The sequence below is a fragment of the Cetorhinus maximus genome, chromosome 10 (assembly GCF_964194155.1).
Source record: "Cetorhinus maximus chromosome 10, sCetMax3.hap1.1, whole genome shotgun sequence".
Lineage (NCBI taxonomy): Eukaryota > Metazoa > Chordata > Chondrichthyes > Lamniformes > Cetorhinidae > Cetorhinus > Cetorhinus maximus.
In genome coordinates this window covers 974968-995964 of record NC_135888.1, presented here as the reverse complement: position 1 = coordinate 995964, position 20997 = coordinate 974968, and positions in this window count along the sequence as shown.

Genomic DNA, 20997 nt, shown 5'->3' with positions numbered 1-20997 from the left:
ATATATTTCTGTGGCAAATAAGTAGATCCTGAAGATGCAACAATATTGAATAACGTTTAATAGAGCAATATTTGTCCAGCTTCCAATGCAATTTTCAGCGTGCTATTGGTTCCAAAAGAAATGATATATTTTAAGGCAGAGGATCTGAATTTTTCTATTCATGATCTGTTCATTCTCTTCAAAATACACTTAAACACTTTGATATGCTGGATGTAGTTGATTTAATGCACAGGAGCATAGCTGATGAGGGATTCTCCCTTTTTGAACCTGTAATTCTGGCCTGGTTTTCTGCTGTTGTGTAGTAATTGTTCCTATTTCCTGCTTTTGAGAAATGATTGTGATGAGTGAGGTGATTAGAAAGATGAGGTTGTCATTGTCAGTGAAGAGGGTAACCCGGTATTCTTCACTGTGGGAATAGGAGAAGTTAGCTCTGGACTGGCAAAATCAGCCTAAGGTAATTTTCAAAAACAATATTGGAAACTTTTTCCAAAACTAATGAGGTGAACAGTAAGGCCAGAATTTTCCATGCTGTCCGCTCTGACCATCAGTGGGGGACCTCGTTTCCTGCTGTCAAAAATTGGGAACTTCATTGTAATACACCTGCATATCATTATAAGCCCAGCTCGCCAGAGTCACCCCCCCACCACACCGCGCTGGATCATCTGAACACGTTGGCGTGATTGCACACCGACGTGTTTCACAACAGCATATATAAGGCGTGTAGCTGGTGAGCAGAACTTTGAAGGGAACTCCAAGGTGAATGCACAGTAACATTGAGCAGCGCTCGGGAGGGTCGCCTGTTGGACTTCAAGGTTGAGGCGCCGCACATTCAGGCGAGGACATAGGCAAATCACTTTCTCCTGACTGGCTGACAGTGCGGTGCCAGGGCAAGGGCTGCACTGTGGGTGATGGTAGTGCACCAGTATGTGTGAGGTAGGAGGGAGGGAGGTGGTCACGCATTAGGCAAACCTTGTATAAAGTGACGGTTCCTCTGCAGCTGAGACAGTTCAGGCGCAGCCACATTGATATGATTGGAGTTTGGTCTCTAGTTTATCTGCCCCCTCAAGCAACGCAGAGGCCTGAAAGTGCCACCAAGTGCTCCAGAACTTTTCACCCCCCTGGACACAGACTGCAAACTAATGTACATTTTGGTGGATTGCAGAACAGTTGGATGACTGGGCACATTGTACAATCTCCTTACTAAAGTGGCCATGGATCAGTCACTGGTGGAGGTGCTCATAGCCCCTTGCAATGTCAGCATCCCAGTTTGGACCAGTCTCCCCATGGTTCAAGCTAACAGTGCAGCCTTGCAGTGTGGGTTAGGAGAATGTCTGTGCCTGAGCTGAGAGCACAGCGTGCAGTCCAGTGGGCAAAGCTGCTGCCAATCGGTCAGGTGGGGTGGGGTGGAGGAGGGTGGGGTTTCGGGCAGCCATGCAGGGCACTAAACTCTGGCTGTCCAAATGTTGGCCAGCACTTTCCAGGGTGCATTAAGGGGCCTTCAGGTTTAACCAAGAGACGTCCTTGGAGCACCCAAGCTAACCTACAGGTCTCTCTCTTTCATCCCGCAGAGGGAGTACATCAGGAGCATGGGGCCTGGTGACCTAGCTGTGTGCCTCGTGGCTTACAGAGAGTGGAGACGAAGGAGGAGAGAGTGACGGAGATGCCTGGCTGGGCAGGGGGAGAAGCGGCACTCTCAGGAAGAAGGGGCAGCTGGGGCTCCCACACACGCTGCTGAAGAGCCACAGTGAGCCATTGCTGGTCGCTGCCGAGCTAGACCCAGGGTCTATAGAAACCCCTTTCATTCCTGCAGATGACTGAGAACCAGTGTCACTGAAGACTGCGAATGTCTAGGGAACTGGTTGGTCAGATCTGCCACTTACTGCAGGATTTGGCACCACGGGGACATGGAGGGCATCCACTGCCAGTGGCTGTGAAAGTGACAGCAGCGCTCAATTTCTGTGCCAGTGGCTCCTTTCAGGGCTCCACAGGTGACCTCTGTGGGATCTCACAAGCCTCCACCCACAAATACATCCATGAGGTCACGGACGCCATCTTCTAGAGGGCAACACAACTTTGTGCATTTCACCCGGGACCAGGACAGCCAGGATACAAGGGCCATTGGATTCTCCCTGATTTCGGGTTTCCCACAGGTGCAGGGTGCCATTGACTGCACTCATGTGGCGCTCAGATCTCCATGGCAACAAGCGGCCAACTATGTCAGCAGCAAGGGATTCCATTCACTGAATGTGCAGCTGTTGTGCGACCACCACAAACACATCCTGCGGGTCTGTGCACGGTTCCCAGGGAGTGTGCACGACTCCTACATTCTCAGTTGGTCACAGATCACTGAGGTATTCCAGGGTCCACAGAGGCTGCAGGGTTGGCTCCTTGGGGACAAGGGTTACCTGCAGAGGCCGTGGCTGATGACACCCGTGCAGCGGCCTCAGACTGCAGCAGAGCGACGCTATAACGAGGCTCATGCAGCAACTCGCAGCTTGGTGGAGCAGACCATCGGGATGCTGAAGATGAGGTTCCGGTGCCTGGACCGGTCTGGTGGAGCCTGCAATACAGTCCACAGAGGGTGTAATGTATCGTCGTCACCTGCTGCACCCTTTACAACCTGGCGCTGCAACGGGGAGAGGATCTGGCTGAGGAGGAGATGGAGGAGCTCGGTGTCTCCTCCAATGAGGAGAACATCGATGGGGATGAAGATGAGGAGGTCCTCGAAGGGGACGATGACAGCAATGCAGCCCTCGTAATGGCCAGATGAGGAGCTGCACTGGGGAGGCCCTCTTGGCTGCCAGATTTGTGGAGGATGATGACGACATGCAGTGAGGAGACACCATAGATCCTCATGTTGCATCTGTGAAAGTTTGACTCCAGTCTGGCTGATGGCAGCGCGAATACTCTCTGTGATAAGGCCACTGTCATGGAGACACAGTGGAGACCCTCATAGTCGCTCTATTCCAAGAGGATGATGATGACATGCAATGAGGACACTCCATAGATCTTCACATGGCCTCCAGGAATGTCTGACTCCTGTCAGGCCGAGGGCAGCTTGCTTGTGCTCTGGTCCTATCACGGAGATTCAGCCATGAAATTTTAGATACACCTGATCCGTTGTTAGCCTTCAGCACCTGACCCCTTCAGGAGCACAGCGTCACTGGTCACAGATGCTGAAGAGATGGGGACCAGCCCCACCTTAAAGGTGCTGAGAGCACACAGAGAGAATGAGAGAACTCTGTGACACCTGCCCACTACATTCTGGCAGCAATGACCAGCACCATCGAGGTGCAGGCATCAGTAATGTGTCCAGGGATTGTGAGGCTGGACCATCACTGTGGTCTGAAGGCTGCACAGACACAGGGAAGAGGCCCTGGACTGAGACACCTGCCTTTATCTTGTGCAGAAAGTTTTCACATCTGAGTGACGCAAACACTGACCATCAGAACAAGGAGCCAGAGGCAGGGAGACATTCTTGAGAGTTTATTTACAATAATGAACATTATGTACAAGTGATTAACACCCGTGCCCAAGATGTGCAACTACATCTTCTAAACCTTCCTAACCCTGCCGCTACATCTTGCTGCTCCCCGGACATCCACAGTGGAGGTGGGGGCAGCCTGCTGACTGTGACGCCCTGTCTGTGATGACCTTGGTGGGCGTCCTCTGGAGGGCCGAGACCTGGAGGGCCCCGGCCTGCTTTCAGGGTCCTACTGTGTGGCAGTGTCACCCTCCTCGGCCTGTGGAGCTGGAGCTGCTGAGGTTACAGAAAAAGAGGATTCGGATGTGCCGGACACTCCCAGAATTACCTGGGTGGATGGTCCTGGAGTGAGCACCTGCTGATCCTCCTCCCTATAGGCGCCCGAGGGCCCCTGGCTGATTCTTTGAGGAGAAGGGGAAGCTGATGTGAGATCGAGCTACCCCACACCCCTCTCTTGCATTGACACTGTTGGTGGCCAACTATAGCGCCAGCGGTGGAGTTCAGCCCATGCAGCAGTGCAGGACCAATGTCCTGGACCAAGATCTCCATGGCAGCCGCCATCTTACCAGTGTTGACCTCGGTTCGTTGGCATGCCGGCGCTATCACCTCAGCCTGAAGGCGGACGGGCTCCTCCATCGTGCTTTGCAACCTGAGGAGTGCAGCGGACATCCCTTCCTGATGTTCCCGAGTTTGCCTTTGCAGCTTCGGCAACCGAGTTATGACCGAGTCCAGAGGCTCCTCATCTGACTCAGACTCAGCAGATTTCTGGCCTCCGGCAGCCCTCCGAGTGCCGGGGACCTGGGAAGTCCCTGCGTCCACCTACTGTGGATCAGACAGTGCGATGCGCTCACCAGATTGTGATCCTGAGGCTACTCTAAAGCTAGGTCCTACTGAGGTGTGTGTCTCTGCACTGGTGGAGGGTGTGGGTGAGCGCTGTGACGGGACTTCAATGAGGGTGCCTTTAGGTTCTTCTTCCGATGTGTCTTCGGGGCTTGATTAGAGGCTCTGGGTCATGGACTCAGTCAGCTTTTTCCCAGATGTGCCTGTGAAAGCAAAGGGGAGATAATTAGTGCCTGGCAGTGGCCTGTGAAAGAGGACACATCACTCACAGCATGGTTGTCTGATGGATGTTGCACTGCTGGATCCTCACTTGGTAGAGCAGCGCGACCTCACCGTCAGCACAGGACTGGTCCCGGTCATCGCCGGCCAGCTGGATGGCTCTGTTTTCAAAGTCAGTGAGGACCTTGATGTCAGGTATTCCTCCACCAGTAAGTGACCTCTCCCTCTTGTTGTGTGCCAGCTTGTCCTGCATGAATAGAGAGGGAGAGAGTGTAAGCAGGACGCCTGCCAGGCCAGAGGATAAGTTTGCCTGGCCTGTGTGGGTGGTGAGTGGTCCCATGGACAGGATGAGGACAATGACGGTGAGTGTGAGAGAGTGAATGGTGATGTCCCTTGCACTGGCAGAGAGTGAGGGCCCTGTGGGTGTGTGATGGGTTTGTGAGTGTGTGAGTTGAGAGTGATGAGAGAAGTGACTTACCCTGGTAGAACAGAGGAGATCATTCATCCTCTTTCTGCACTGGGTTGTCCTCTTTTGCAGAGCGTTGGCGCTGACCACCTCTGCCAGTGCCTCCCATGCTGGATTAGTGAGATTGCAACCGGTCCTGCGGCCAGAGCGCGGGGTGAGCACATCACGATGGGCCTCCATGGAGGGCTGCAGACTCCTCGCCTTTCGGGACCATGTCTCCTTTGCAGGCGTTGTGGGCTAGAAGCGCTGAGAGGTGAGTGGGGCTGCACTTTAAATATGGCGCCCAGTGTGGGGAAGTGGTGAGATGACGACGTGGTGGGCAATTTGGGAGCCACCCACCATCAAAACGGCGTGTTTCCTGGGAGTGCATGATTAATGAGGCGGGATTGTGACAATACAACGTTAAAAGCCGCCATTGCGGCCAGTGGGGTAAAACATTCTTTTTCCTACCTTCTACTGCACTTAGTGCAAATCTGGGACGATTCCACCCTAAGCCATAACTTGCTTACCATCAATATCTAACTGATAGATTGTCATGAAAAGACTGACAGAGTTACATTTCCTAATAGATCAAAATATCCATCTGCAATCTTACTGAAACATTATCCCCATGGGAACAGTTAGTGCTACTTTGAGGTAAGAGTTCCTGCCACATTATATGAGCTGCCTTATTGAGCATCTAACGCATTGATTCATTATTAAAATGGCTACTTTATTAAAACTGCAGTAAAAACAGACTTACAATATTATGAAATCCTCTGGTTGACTGACAACAGTGTTGTATTTGGAATCTCCAGAAAATTTAACTTATATTTATTGTTCTTTGTCATATAATTACAAAAGGAAGTTACACCTTACATACTACGTGAATTCATAACTAACTGAAGTTTTCACTAAAAACTAATAAGTCACCAGGGTCACTATTGGGGAGTTATTTGGTGTCTCTTTAACATCTAATACCGCTGCTGATGATATGGAAGTTGGGTGATTTGATTTGAGCAATGTACATTATCCAAGATAAATAGTCACTGACGTATTTTCTAAGTAGGCATGTGTGTGTGTGTTTGTGTGTGTACATTACAACATTCACAACTCATTAAGAAAACAGCTTGGACAATTGTTTTGTGCCACCAGGGATTCAACAACTCACTGTCAACATGGCTTTTGAGAGTTTCATTTTGGAAGGTTATATTGGCACTATGTTTGTCTAAACTCACCCCTGCTGAAGGCCACAGTATCTCAGTACTAGCAAGCCCAGTGCAACCCTGAAACTTATTGAGATTTTCCTTCCTTCACCAGGGAAACATTAGCTTGTAAATGAGGCAGATCTCAGATTGGGTGCTGGATATAGCTGGGAAATTGGATCTTCCCATTCTGTTGCTTTCAGTGTAATGTCCAGCATTCAGGCTTAGTATGGTGGCTGCCTAGGTCCCTTCATAATAATGTACATATGATACATTTGGCAGTCACAATTGCTTAGTGACTCTGTCTAGTGAGAAACTAAATACTACGGACCAAGAAACTCCAAATCTATGGGCCAGGGTTTTATGGCCCCACCCACCCGGCGGGAAATTACAGTCCCGCCAAACTGCATGGAGATTTAATTGGCTCACTGCCTATGCCAGGGGGCGACACACGCGGGGTGGGGTGGGGTGGGGCTGTAAAATCCTGGTCATGATGTCTGATCAAAGTGGCAGTAAAAGTAATAGAGCTGACCTCACTGTCCCAAGGTTCCCACTCATTGGAGCACGGCTGTACTTTTTAAGGTTCCATTCAAAAGAGGGCAATAGCTTGAAAGCAGAAAGTGGAAAACTCAGCAGTTCTGTGGAGCACCGTGGAGAGAGAAACACTTTGTTGTTCAGTTTCTCACAGGAGCCTCCCACTTTCCATTTCAATGAGCATTATGACTAAGGAAAGAATACCTGAGGTGGTTTCCTGTTGCCTTCTTCATCTGTGCTTAAAGAAAATGCAAGTCCTTTTCCCGAGGGATCCTTTGCCTGCAAACAGCCATTGTCCCTTGAGGATCCAGCTCTTCCACCATTGCCACTAAAAATTCACTGGTTCTACTGTTGGCAATGGCTTGTAACCCAGAATATGACAGTCAAGGAAAGGGGATTCATAACATGGTCAAACAGGTTTAGTATCAACTTGTGAATCCTGCCAATGGCAGGCAGTAAGAGCAGGAGAGATTCCTGGTCAGCTATGTGATGGACAACCTGCAGAAGGCAACTGTAAACCACTGCAGTGCCAATTATAATCATCAACTAACACAGAAGTCTACGGTCACTAACGTCCTCTTAAGGCACGGTACCTGAAGAGAGAGAGAGAAAGAAAGGTGTAGTCTCACATAGGTGTGCTCACTGTATATGAGATGATATGTATCAGAAGGGCTAAAGAACTCATGCCCTTGGCTTTATATGGAAAATGGAAGTATACTTAGCCAAAGCAATAATATAACAATCATTTTGGATGCATCTATGTATAGTAGATTGTGGAACAACTAAATATAATGTAATATAGAGAAGTAATTTAAATTTCGATGTAATGTGAAGTCACAAAAGCCGTAATGAGCAAAGCCCGACCAAGGCAAAATCATTACAACCAGCAATGCTGGGCACTGACTTTCCTGAATCAGAACAAAGGTTTCACAATCTGAACCAGGGTTAATGATGAGGGGGCAGTATGGTCTCTGCTGCAGTCGCTCTGAGTCTCGAGAGGGTACATGAAGCTGCTGAGCATTTCTTGCTTGATTATCTCACAAAAGTACAACTGATCAGAGGAAACCCATGTATCCTGAACAGTACTGAAGTCATTGAGACTCAGCACACAGGCCCTACTCTGGAGTATATGGAGTCTGGGTTGGTCTGTGATGGGTTAGCAGTTGGAGACTATCTGCACCAGAGGATTGGGTGCAGTTTTAAGGGAGGCCTCTTGATTCAGCTTTGGAGATTGAAACCAGCTGAAGAACCAGGGCTGGAATTGTTCCAACGGATAATGTTTTCACAAGCATATTGCAGAGATTTGCAACTCATGACATTCACCTTGTTAGATACAGGGGGTAAAATGCACAAAGAGTATTCGCTTGAAACATTTTTATTTACTCAAGACACAGCTGAATACTGTAGAATACTTGATTGTAATGGATAAACCTAAGGATGGTATCAAAGTGCAGCTGTAGTCTTTGTGCAATATTACCAAACCTTATCAAACAGAAGCCATGAGACAGTAAAACTCATGGCCCAGCAGAAATATATCAAAGAAATGGTAGAATACTAGACGACCATTGTATTCCCCAGGCCCATCCCTCATCCCCGGTCCCTCTATGTCCTTTCTTCATGTTGCAGTCTGCTGCACTAATTCAGTCCCTTTCACAGTTGCTCTCTCATTACCATTTATCTTTGAAAAATCTGTCCAATTTGTAATATGATGTGGAGTTGTCAACAATTGTTATAAACACATAGGTAAAAAAAATCAGGAAAACAATGAACCAGCAAAAGCTGATATTATATTCAAATGCAAAGCCCCTTTAATAAACAAGCATGTATTCAGTTAAAGTACTGCCTTTAATGAACTAGGATACCAACCTTGAACATAAATTATTTTCAATCTCTGGAGGAATGGTATTTCCATTGTTAAACATTCACCTGAAGAAATAAAAAATTCACACGAGGAGTAAAACCTGGAAGAAGGAAAGCTTGATTCATTCTTTCCTGACCTGTGCACTCAACACTGTGCAGTGTTAATTTGGCTTAATGCATTGGCATCTTGTAAATTTATTTTTGTGTCTGCAAAAGGATTAGAAACACACTTGTACAGCAGGAAGAAGATAAGAACATAAGAACTAGGAGCAGGAGTAGGCCATTCAGCCCCTCGAGCCTGCCCTGCCATTCATTATCATGGCTGATCTCATTTCGGCCTCAACTCCAATTTCCCGCCCTCGCTCCATAACCTTTCAACCCATTACTAATTAAAAATATGTCTATCGCCTCCTTAAATTTATTCAGTGTCCCGGCATCCACTGCACTCTGAGGTAGTGAATTCCACAGATTCATGACCCTTTGAGAAAAGTAATTCCTCCTCATCTCTGATTTAAATCTACCACCCCTTAGCCTAAAACTATGGGCTCTCGTTCTAGAATGCCCCAGAAGGGGAAACATCCGCTCCATGTCTACTTTGTTTATCCTCTTTAAGCATCTTATATACCTCAATTAGATCTCCTCTCATCCTTCTAAATTCTAGTGAGTATAGGCCTAAACTGCTCAATCTCTCCTCATAAGACAAGCCCCGCATCTCTGGAATCAATCTAGTGAACCTCCTCTGAACCACCTCCTGTGCAACTACAACCTTCCTCAAGTAAGGGGACCAAAACCGTGCACATTACTCCAGGTGCAGTCTCACCAATGCCTTGTACAGTTGCAACAACACTTCCCTATTTTTATACTCTAAGAAAGTGTGGTTTTGACAATTAGTTTTTGGCAAGAACACAAAAGCAGCAGGTGGCTTTTTCTAACTAAATTCCTATCAATTCTTGCCTCCTCTCTTATAAGTAACTGCCTTATATTTGGAAAATGGTTACAAAACTTTCAATTCTAATGATGTGGTGAAAATTTGTGAGTAAGGTTCCTTGCTTTTTGTCCATTTGTTAGCCTCAGGCATGTTTTAATTGTTTAAGAAGAGGAACCTGGATTTTGCCAGGATGAAGAGCCTCTCTGTCACAGCAAAGATGGCAGAAGTGCCCGAAAATCCTAAGTCCAGCCTCCAAATATGGCACTTCCCAATATCGCAGAGGTGGAAAGGGGGCGGTTCGCATTTCACACGTGCTCGGTTTGTGGATGCAGCCGGCATTTAAATCATCAGCTGCCTCCACTGAAGTCAGATTTTAGTAGCCCGGGAATGTGAACCCCGAATTGTGCAGATCAGACCAGGTAAAAGCAGGTCTGAACTTTGTGGATTTGTTTGGATAGCCAGGGTACCCCTTTGGAGAGGTAAGGTACCCCTTCATACCTGGTCCCAGGACACCTCTGGGGGAGGTCAGGTGCCCTTTGGAATTGGTAAAAGTAGGTATGACTGTGCGTAAAAAGTGCAGAAACTCACTAATTGCCAAACTTATTGGAACTGCCAACAGACCTGTCAAAATCCATTGTCAAAAGTGTCCAGTAGACCTGTCAAAAAGACCTGTCAAAAGTCCCAAGAGGTACTTTCAAAAGCACCTGTCAAAAGGAGCTGTCAAGGCATTTAAAAGTCCTACCCTTTAAATCTTTGAAAAAATGTCTGGAATGTTAGAAGATGATTGCTTGTTATTTCACTCTGTCTGTTGACACAAACCTGAGGGCTTCCATTACTGGATTAGTGCTGCATGATTGATTTCACAACCATCCATTATCACAGTAGGGTGCCTGCCAATTCACAGTTTGATTGACAATTACAAGTGGTATAGACTCTTCAGTGTGGGGCTATGAATTCTAATGTTTGTTGTTATAAGTGATTGTGCACTTGAATGAAATGTTTGTTGTTCTTTATTTCGTTGCAGGAATGTAAATATAGTAAATGGGTTTTTTATGCATGAGAGTGTTTGTTTTGAAATCGGTAAAAGACACAACTTTATTTTATCTCATCTCTGTCTGGGTCCTAAGATCAGCCCATGGCAGATGCTGAGTGTATTGACATGGTAGGTATAAGGGAAAAGGGTGGTAGGTGGGGAGCATGTGTTGGCACTATGTTGGCATAGGGGCTATGAGGCTCCAAGGGGGTGGATAAAGGAGCATTGGTTGACCTGGAGGGTATGAGGGGCCAAAGGAGTGTGTTATAGGGACACAGGTTCACATGGAGGGTATGAGGGGTTATGGGGGTGGGTACAGGACATGAGGTGGCATGTGTTAGCATGGATGGGGAATGGGGCATGTGTGGTATGTTAAGGGAGAGGAATGGAGGGATGTTTTATTCTTTTAAAAACATTTTGATTGTAGTGCCAGGGCCCCGAGATGGGCCTTCTGCCTATCCCACCACTGCACTCGCAGCCTCCTCAGTTCTCCTAGCCTTGCCCTGACTTCTAATCCAGCCTGACCCCCAGACTGAAAATCTGATGCCTGGGCAGCCATTTATAGAAGTCGGGTTTGTGGAGCCGGGAACTCTCCTGACTCTGCACACCTGACTGGCAGACGGAAATCCAGGCCTGAGTGTGGATAGCAGACAGCCCCCTCCGTGCTAGATATGCTGGGCAATCTGACTCAGCCTGAAGCTCTTCTTGGAAGGGGGCAGCATTGATATTAATGACTGGGACACGCTTACTTTCAACTGCTTCGAATGGCGACGACTTGCCCCTCGAGATGCAGCACTCTTCGAATCCCAAAGCCTTAATGGTGAGGCAGAGCAACAGCTGAGAAGGAAAGGAAAGGAAGAAAATCCTGCAGTCGACATCCCATTGCCGTGTGGGACGTCCTGCCCCAGGTGCCCAAAGGCCTGTGGGTTTCAAATCAACCTATTTAGTCACATGAGGACCCGTGGCAGAGACTCACGATCCTGATTGGACGTCACCCTTGAATTGAGGGACCGCTGTCACCGACAGTGACCCACTGGAGCTGAAATTGTGATTATTTCAACATGTTAGCTACATCAAAAGTGGGAACTGGCTGTTTGTTTTATTATGGAAAATCATACTCTTCATTTTATTCTCATAATTAGTGCTTGGATAAATATTGAAGAGGATGATCAGAAAGTCTCACTTCAGCCAAGAAGAGCTGCATCCAGATTGTCTGATGTTGATTGGCCGCCCTCATGTTTGCATCATTGAGATGGGAAGGTATTGACAGACCGTCACTCAGATCCACTAATGTAGGGCTCCTTAACAAATAAAACATTCATCTGTTTAATTTCCACAGTAGCGCTTGGCTAACCAATTCACACAACGTTACTTTGTGCACGGTTTTAAAGCTGCAGTTAACCCATTAAAAATGAGTTAATGATTGTGTTAAAAGGTTGTATAAAGAAATCTTACATAAATGTCTCAGCAAGTCTGCTACTAATTAAAACCCTCCAATGCAAAATGAATACAAGCAAGACAAAAAAAAAATCCTGCTTCCATTGAGGTCTTTACAGCTTTATTGGAATTTTTCCTTTCTATAAACTTTCCAGAAAATTCAGCCTTTGGCTACTAATTGTTTTACTTTTCACATCCCTGATTATTTTCCATTATGTGTAGTTTGGCTGGACTACACATAATGAGTCCAAATGCGCAGAATCTGACTTTGCCCCTTTGGCATGTCAGAGTAAAATCAGTTTGGGTCTGTTTTTGAAAGTTAGATTAGGAGGCGTCCAATGTTTTTGCTGAGGTGGCTTCCAAGTGTGACTTTGGGGCCAGGACAGAGAAACCATGTTGCTGGCTAACAGGCGGCTGCACACATGACCTCAAGCTAGGTGAGAAAATTAAAGTCACATATTAATTTATTAGCCCAGATTTTCACCCCCTTTCTATTGTCATTCTGTTGTTGCCATTTCAACTGGGATCTTCAGAAAGATGTAAATCAGGACCCTATTAAAAAAAAGAAAGGCTTGCATTTATATACCACTTTTCATGCCCGCCAGAATTCACAAAGCGCTTTACAGTCACTTATTGAAGGGTGATCACTGTTGTAATGTAGGAAATGCAGCAGCCAAATGGTGCACAGCAAACTCCCACAAACAGCAATTTGAAAACGACCAGATAAACTGTTTTTATGAAGTTGATTGAGGGATAAATATTGGTCAGGACGCCAGGGATAACTCTCCTGCTTTCCTTCAAAACAGTGCCATGGAATATTTTACATCCACCAGAGGAGGCAAATAGGGCCTTGGATTTAATGCCTCATCTCAAAGACAGCACCACTGACAGTATGGTACTCCCTCAGTACTACACTAATTGTCAGCCTTGATTTTTGTTCTCACGCCCTTGAGTAGGGCTTGAACCCAGAACCGAGAGCGTGCTACCAACTGAGCCAAAGCTGACACACAATAATAATCTTAGTAGGACACTGCTGTCATTTTCAGGTATCACTGGACAGACTGTGTGCCTATGTACTGGATCTAATGTGCGTTCCTTAAAGGGGCCGCTGGAGGCTGCTGAAAACATGTGTCAGTAGTTTCTTTTAAAACAATATTTCTAGCTCTTCATGGCCCCACAACATTGGACCTACCTGATGCTTGACCCTCGATAGCCCGCCCGCCCTGCCTCACTTCTTTCCCCCACATTTAAATTTAACTCAGCTAACTTGGCTGTGAAGGAACAGCCAGATTTTCCACAAATCACCTGCATTGGCAAGCTGCTCCGAATGCTTGGCTAGTTTGCAACCAATCGGTAATCCAACCCAACCATCAAAATGATTCAGACCTGTAACCACTGTGACAGACAGTGGTAACTGGCAACAACGGGTCAGATAATTTTACTGCTAAAAATTACATTTCTGTATATTTTGTAAAGTAAAGACCGCACTGAATGATGGGAAGGATGCATAGAAAATAGTTTCATCTCAGCATTCAGAAAACAAACTGAGGGAGTCTCTAGGGGTTAAGGGAATACCTATTATCATGAGATAATTTTCTGGTAATCCAATCACCCACCTTTCGATTGAATTTCTTTTGAATTCAGTATTTTGTGGGTTAAAGAGACCGCTAATCATTTACACACAGTTCCATGTGTTTTTAATATTTGGTTAGTTTACAAGAAGCTTCACTATGGGGCCCATTGCATTGTTGACATTGCCATTTGTGCATTTATAGTTAGGTATTCCTCAAGTTCTACTGCACACTAACAGCTCCCATTCTGAATGCCTTGTTACTCTGGAGTTCAGACAAGCTGATTAGTTGTGACCACAAGTCACTTTAATATGAGTTAACTTCTGATTTTTTTTATGATTGGATAACCATTCAATAATCAAATTGCTGAAAATACAGCTGTTGAAATCAATTTAAAGGTAAAGAAATAATATCAATCAATGATTTTATCAGTAGATTCAGATATCATGTCATCAGAAATTGAAAGAGCAAAGTTTGAGGATTCACTTTATGTAGGTTACTCACAGTCAATAGTAACGGCACTGAAATGATCAGCTAGTTTCTGCCATCCTTCTGGCTAAAGGAAGAAAACAAAATGAAACAGAACAAAATATTGAAATCAGCTGGATAAATGCAGTTTCAAGGAAATATAATAATTGTCATAATGCTATTGGGATTTATTGTATAAAGTAGGAATAGTGAGGTCTGGATAGCCTGTGTGTGTGTGTGTGTGTGTAATTGGGACTTAATTGAATTAAAAACAGCTGGTCTGAAAGCTTTGATGTGTCAGAAGAATGTGTGTTGATTTTGCCCAAAACTTACTGATAAAATTGGTACTATGAATGATTTTTATTATTAGAAAGGTAAGGTCCAAAGACATATTGGCCAGAATTTTCCCGTTGGCGATTTGGGGGTGGGGCCCGCTCGCCGACGGGAAAATGACGCGGGATGATGTTGGGAGGAACCCCTGACGTCATCCCGGTCCTTAAAAAGGGGAAATTCAGGACATTGACAGGCTAATTAAGATCATTAAAGACCCTGCCTGTCCAACCTTAAGGCTGGTGGGCAGGCCAGGAGCCCCAGCGGGTTCCCGATAATACATGAAACCTCATCCACTGGCGGGATGAGGTTTCATGTCCGTTTTTAAAAAGTTTAATAAAGTTTATGTCCTTTTTATTAACATGTCACATCTTGTGTGACATTGTCACATGAGGGGGACATGTTAATAATTTTTATATTTTTCTATTATTAATGTTTTTCACACTGTCAGTGATCTCCCTGAGACAGCACTTAGTCTCAGGGAGCAGTGCTCGCATGTGCAAAAGAGCGCACTTTGACAGATGGGGAATCCCTCCACCCTCCGCACAGGAAGCACAGCGCTTCCTGTCGGGCAGGCCGCTGGGCGGGCCCTAATTGTCCCGCCCACTCAAAATGGCGGTGGGCCCCGTTTCGGCGGCGGGGTTCGGTTGCCCGCCCACCACCAAGCTGGTGGGGACCACTCGCCAGCCAAGGTAAGAATTCTGGCCATTGAAACAATGAAATTTACATTCAAAGCGGAAAATATGTATAAAGGAGAGAAGACTATGTGTAAGAGGGGAAGGCATTCTAAGATCTAATAAGTGTGAAAAACCTCCAGCCTCTATGTACCAGGCTGCTGCCTATAGGAACCAAAGCTAAGAGAATTCATTGTGATTATCCCTGCCCAGGGTATTGTGAGCTTTGCCTGGGTCTGTTAAAATCTATTTTGTTTTTACTGTTGCCTTAACTGGGGTGTAACTGGGAGTCAGGTTAATTAGGGGAGCTAGGAGTTATCATAGTAGCAATCTATAGACCTATGTATGTGCTTAAAATTATTTATTTTATTAATAAATGTTAAATTTAGTTTTATACAAAAACCTCTAAGACTCAGTGGACTTATTACAACTAAATTCAAGGCCCACACCTCGAAATAAAAATATAAATTGCAAAACAGTTGTGGCAGTTGTTTCAAGTTTCCCTCTGGAGATAATAGATTTGAGCAGCTTAGCATTTATTAACCGCTGTGCCATAAAATGCAGCCAAATGTATTCACTTAAAATGTTTGCAGTGTTTACAGGTTGAAGGTCAGCAAGAAACCAATTGTCCTTCCAATCTGGTAGAACACGCCTGAAGTGCCCTGGGCTAAAATACTTAAGTGGGAGGGAGAAATTCACTTGTCTGAGGGGCAGGTGGCCATAATAATGACGGCTGGCCCTGGGGTCTTTTGGGTGCTGTGCTAAAACAGTAGCCTGAAGACTTGCAACACTGAATATTCTTTAGTGCACATGGAAATAAGGTAATAAACGCTTGAGGCTCCACCCTGGTCTTTCTGCCTCCCTTAGATATTCTAGTCTGAGTGTGGACTGGGCTTGTGTACTTGAACCAGTGCCAAGCAGAGTTTCAGAAAAATGAGGCAGGGTGTGTTGGAACATCATCTAGCCTTTCTTTCAGGGCCTTTGAAGGTTGGTGCTTGCTTCAGGCACAAAACTTGAATCCATCCCTTGAAGCAAGCCCCTATTGCAAAGGATGCAAAACAGAGATTAAAATCAGTCCTTTAAAGCTCCTGTAGGTGAACGCTGGAGATAATAGAATATTCAAAATGGTGACAGCTATTGTGTCTACCATTACTTCAATAATGAGTTTAATAATTCCAAACAGGTTTGAAAGAAATGCTTTAAAAAAAATTGAAAAGGAGTGTTACTTTATAAATGAAAAGGTTGTGTCCCATGACTACTCCTACCTTGAATAACCTTGATTTGGACTTGCATTGGAATTGTGATGGTAAACATTAAAGAAAGAACATTTCAAAACATGTCACCTATATCATGTTTATTGTCAAGGTATTATTATTTTATGAATGGCCTAATTGGGGTGGAGGAGGGAATTAGGGAGATAATTATTGACGGGGACTTTGCCGAGTTATATTGGGCCAGGGACTATACGCAGTTGATTCATATTTGTTGTGTACTGATGGCGAGACATAGAATCAGGAACAGGAATGGCACACAGAAGGAAAAGAGTGGCATTTGAGAAATTATTCACAAGACTGTGAACAAGATATTGTTTGTTTCCAGCGACAGGACTACTGGCAGACCAAAAATATACAAATACTAGCTGAGACATGCAAAACACTTGCGATGAAATTACTATCTTTATTGCAACAGTATTTATTTAAATTGCCACTCCATCCTTCTCATAACCCCTCTTGGTAACACCCATCCCATTCCTTTCATCTCCCTTGTATCATCCCCATCCTGTCCTCCAACCTACCCCTTCCCCTATACCTCCCCCATTTCCCATTCCACACCATCCATTCATTCCTCCCCTCCCAGCACTGTCTCCACACTCCATTCTTGCCCCACCCTGCCATGCAATCCCCCCCTCCAAAACCGTTCCCCCTCCCCATGCTGCTCCCTCCCTTGAGGTTTATGTTTTCAAATGTATTTTTTGGGGATGGGGACAGCGTGTGCTCAACTTCACTCCCCAAATCCTGTGCTGGGAGAACGAGAGGAGACTTCGTGCTGCAGTCGGGGATGGGACACCTCCCCTCAGAGTGACCAGCTGTGAGAGAACAAATAAGGCGCACTTATAGACGTTGCTTTGCATGCATGAGAGCGGGGTGGGCTGGGTGGGGGGGGTGTGGGGTGGGTGGGGGGTGGGTGTGTGAGGTGGTGGGTGTGGGGGGTGGGTGTGTGGGGTGGTAGGGGGGTGGGTGTGTGGGGTGGTGGGGGGGGTGGGTGTGTGGGGTGGTGGGGGGGGTGGGTGTGTGAGGTGGTGGGTGTGTGGGGTGGGTGTGTAGGGTGGCGGGGGTTGGGGGGGGTGGGTGTGTGGGGTGGCGGGAGTTGAGGGGGTGGGTGTGTGGGGTGGTGAGGGTTGGGGGGGTGGGTGTGTGGGGTGGCGGGGGTTGAGGGGGTGGGTGTGTGGGGTGGCGGGTGTTGGGGGGGTGGGTGTGTGGGGTGGCGGGTGTTGGGGGGGTGGGTGTGTGGGGTGGTGGGGGTTGGGGGGGTGGGTGTGTGGGGTGGTGAGGGTTGGGGGGGTGGGTGTGTGGGGTGGCGGGGGTTGAGGGGGTGGGTGTGTGGGGTGGCGGGGGTTGGGGGGGTGGGTGTGTGGGGTGGGTGTGTGGGGTGGTGGGGGTTGAGGGGGTGGGTGTGTGGGGTGGTGGGGGTTGGGGGGGTGGGTGTGTGGGGTGGTGGGTGTTGGGGGGGTGGGTGTGTGGGGTGGTTGGGGGTGTGGGTGTGTGGGGTGGTGGGGTTGGGGGGGGTGGGTGTGTGGGGTGGTGGGGGTTGGGGGGTGGGTGTGTGGGGTGGTTGGGGGGGTGGGTGTGTGGGGTGGTTGGGGGGGTGGGTGTGTGGGGTGGTTGGGGGTGTGGGTGTGTGGGGTGGTGGGTGTTGGGGGGGTGGGTGTGTGGGGTGGTGGGGGTTGGGGGGGTGGGTGTGTGGGGTGGTTGGGGGGGTGGGTGTGTGGGGTGGTGGGTGTGTGGGGTGGGTGTGTGGGGTGTTGGTGGTGGTGGGCGGGGGTGGGTGTGTGGGGTGGTGAGGGTTTGGGGGGGTGAGTGTGTGGGGTGGTGGGGGTTGGGGGGGGGTGGGTGTGTGGGGTGGCGGGAGTTGAGGGGGTGGGTGTGTGGGGTGGTGAGGGTTGGGGGGGTGGGTATGTGGGGTGGCGGGGGTTGAGGGGGTGGGTGTGTGGGGTGGCGGGGGTTGGGGGGGTGGATGTGTGGGGTGGCGGGTGTTGGGGGGGTGGGTGTGTGGGGTGGTGGGGGTTGGGGGGGTGGGTGTGTGGGGTGGTGAGGGTTGGGGGGGTGGGTGTGTGGGGTGGCGGGAGTTGAGGGGGTGGGTGTGTGGGGTGGCGGGGGTTGGGGGGGTGGGTGTGTGGGGTGGGTGTGTGGGGTGGTGGGGGTTGAGGGGGTGGGTGTGTGGGGTGGTGGGGGTTGGGGGGGTGGGTGTGTGGGGTGGTGGGGTTGGGGGGGTGGGTGTGTGGGGTGGTTGGGGGTGTGGGTGTGTGGGGTGGTGGGGTTGGGGGGGGTGGGTGTGTGGGGTGGTGGGGGTTGGGGGGTGGGTGTGTGGGGTGGTTGGGGGGGTGGGTGTGTGGGGTGGTTGGGGGGGTGGGTGTGTGGGGTGGTTGGGGGTGTGGGTGTGTGGGGTGGTGGGTGTTGGGGGGGTGGGTGTGTGGGGTGGTGGGGGTTGGGGGGGTGGGTGTGTGGGGTGGTTGGGGGGGTGGGTGTGTGGGGTGGTTGGGGGGGTGGGTGTGTGGGGTGGTTGGGGGGGTGGGTGTGTGGGGTGGTGGGGGTTGTGGGGGGTGGTGGGTGTGTTCACCTTAGGTAATCCTGGCGTTTGCGTAGGTCCTGCTGCCTCACCATAAGGGCCTCACCCTGCTAAATTTCAGTGCCACTCACCTGTAGCAGCCCCTCCCACTCCACCGTGTACCCCTTTTCTCCATGGACCCGATGGCGGGAACCCAGTGCACGTGGCCAAAGAGGCAAAGGGAAGACTGGCACAGTCCATCACATTGCTGCCCTGGAAACACAGGACAAAGGCATCCCAGGGACAGGTAGTATGGGACATGGGACAAACAATAAAAATACTGGACAATCTCAGAAAGTACTGAGGAGAGGGGGAGAGAGAGTGAGTTGGCACCTCACCTAACTGTACCCCGGAAAGAGAGTGCAGGCAGCTCACCTACCTGTACCCCAGAGAGATGGAGAGAGAGAGAGAGAGAGAGAGAGAGGGGGTTGGCACCTCACCTGACCGCACCCCCGAGAATTTACCTTCTGCTGTTTTCTTTCCCTTGCAGTTAGCAACAATTGCGATGTTTTTGCAAATTGGTTATGAATCTTATCCACAAAAATATCATCCCAGTTGAAAATGGTGCTGATAACTTAAACCTAGATAAATAAATCAATAAATAATAAATAAATCACTGAATAAGCTCCACAGGGGCAGCCCTTATTGGAACATGAAAGTACCTCTCCCTAAGTTAAGCTTTCACATGCCTCTTGTCAAAACTGAAAAGCTTCGGCTTCTGTAGTCTCTCTTCATAATCAAATCTGGAGCTCGGGATTAGTCTCTCGGCTTCTCCTCTACACTGCCTGCAAGTTTTGATTGTTTCCATTGTGCCTTGGTGCCCAGGACTGGATGGTTATAAACATGGTACAAGAAACAACATTAACATGAATGGTACAAAAATGGCATTGTAACTGGACTATGATTGATGTGTAAAGGAGTTTAATATCTCTATGTATTTATATGAATCAGCTTTCATACTCTTCTTGTTTGCCAACCATTTTGGTGCTGGTGTTGTGGGGGCACTGGTTCAGTTGGTGGCTGCAGAGTGTAAACAGCGATTTTGAGAACCAGTGTAACAACATGGGCTACCCCGGCGAGCGGAATTTGGTTGACAGTCGCTTCAAATGCAATAAAGTTGAAATTATTATCAAGAGCAGTTTGTTTAATAGTTGGCTTGTGCAGATTTTCACAGGATGATAAAAGTCAATGATCGTGTGGATAATTTATAGCCAGTGTTTTTACGATCGTTGTAAATGTCCATGAAAGGAATTGACGTGCTGCGTGTTTCAGTTTCGAATGTCGTCACTGCTTGAGATGTTAAACCATTCAGTACAAAGTGTTCCAGCCAGGTAGCGGTTTAAAATCATTAGGGTGTCTCTGAAACTTAGGACACCCGTGGATAGTCTGAACCAGTAAGTGTTAATATCATCAAATAAAGGATGTTATACTATATTGACAAGGTATTTGCAAACCACCGATTTTATTGTCAATATGTTCTTTTGCATTAAATGCAATTATGTTGGTAACTTCAACAATGTCAACTGAGGATGATTTGGCATTGCTTTTCCCACCAATTAACTTTATAGCATTAATCCCATGAACTAATCACATGTGTGCCTGTGTTGGGGGAAAAAAACAAAACATGTTATAGAGAGGTTTCAATTTCCCAGTTCCAAACTAGAGCTTAGACCATACATTCTTCTTGGACTGTTTTTATCCATTGATGTGTATACCTGTATTATATCTGTTTCAGAACTCAGTTTATCCATAACTTGCATTTATATCATAATTTAAGTTTGTACATATCCAAAGTATTCAACAGAGGTAAAAACAGATTCTGAGCAGAGGTGGGAGAAGAGTTAGGGAGGTGACTGAAGGGATGAAAAGTTAACAATATTTTAAGGAAAGTTTGGAAGGACAGGATAGGATTTTGAGTGAACATTCAAGATTATAAAATGTCTGAATTGGCCCTGGTGTGGAAGGGGGTTGGGATGGGGGTGGCTGTACATGTTGGCATTTTGGACTGGACAGGTTGCAGAGGTAGAGGGGGCATAGCCAGTAAGGGACATATATAGGAAGGTTTTAATTTAGAATCATTGGAGGATGGTTACCTATTATAGAGTGATAAAGGTAGGTCTAATAATGGAGTAGGACTTAGTGTG